Raw genomic sequence first — 1,368 nt, forward strand, 5'->3', positions numbered from 1 at the left:
AGAGAGAGAGAGAGAGAGAGAGAGAGAGAGAGAGAGAGAGAGAGAGAAATGGAGGGAGGAGAGAGAGGTAGTCTATTTATTCATGAGCACTGTGTTCCTGAATAAGCTGATTTGGAAACTGAGAACCACTGATGCTCTGAGCATTTGATGTTTTCCAGGTCCCTGCTGTGCCTTTCATCTGGTATTGGGGTACCTGGGTGACTTATGAAGGGGCAGTGTAAATAAGAAGAGAAATGGGACCAGCCCGGAAGGTTATTCTTCGTGGCCCATGACAATGGGCCTGTTAACTACACAGTAGCTGCAGGGCTCTCTCCCTCCCCTCAGCTGCTACTGCAAGACAGCTGATTAAAATGGGAAACAGTCAGTAATCCACTCACTGGCCGCAGCTTCTATTTTCAAAAGTTTCAGTCTAGTAAACTCTCATGCTTTTTAGCCAGAGAATTGAAGAGGATACTCTTGATGCATTTTTTGAAACTTTAAACCTTTTCTATTTTAAAAAGAACTGCTGCACCCCCTCCCACTCCACCTTGACCCCAAACACACATTTACACACTCACAGACACTGTCACATGCACACAACCCTCTCAGATACTCACATCCACACACTCACAATACACACATTCACACATATACACATGCTCACACTCAAACATACACATTCAGACACATTCACACTCACACACACACACATACATGGTTCATGACCCTTTGGGAGCCTAAAATTATCTTCCTGTAAATGGGGGGAGGTTTCTCACCCTCTTTTTGGCCCTGATTTTTATGTTGTTCAGTCATTTTTCAGTTATGTCAGACTCTTCATAACCCCACTTGGGGTTTTCTTGGTGGAGATACTGGGGTAGTTTGCCATTTCCTTCCGTAGCTCATTTTACAGATGAGGAAACTGAGGCAAAAAGGGTTAAGTGACTTGCCCAGAGTCATATGGCTAGTAAGTGTCTGAGGCTAGATTTGAACTCAGGAAGAGGAGTCTTAGAGCTGGAAGGGACCACACAGGCCATTTGGTCCAAGTGCCTCATTTTATAGATAAGGAAACCAAAGCTCAAAGAGATAGGTGACTTAGCTAAAGAAAAATGGTGGGCAGTCTTCTGTGTATTCTCTAATAACATCCATCCATGTTCAAAGACTTCCCAGATTGTTAGAATCTGCCAAAACCTTCAAGAACCTTTGGCCTCTTGCATACTCTAATGAACCTCTTAATGTTGATTGTTTGGGGGGGTAATTTTCAATGCCTTTCAGGATTGTTGTGCTAGGATCACTCATCTTGAACACTAGTATTTAGTAATAGAAAATTTACAGATGGAGTTTAGGGAAATCTGACCTAAGGAGTGGGCAATATATTCGAGAATATATATT

Source organism: Vombatus ursinus, unplaced genomic scaffold (assembly GCF_900497805.2).
Source record: "Vombatus ursinus unplaced genomic scaffold, bare-nosed wombat genome assembly UNPS02000749.1, whole genome shotgun sequence".
Taxonomy (NCBI): Eukaryota; Metazoa; Chordata; class Mammalia; order Diprotodontia; family Vombatidae; genus Vombatus; species Vombatus ursinus.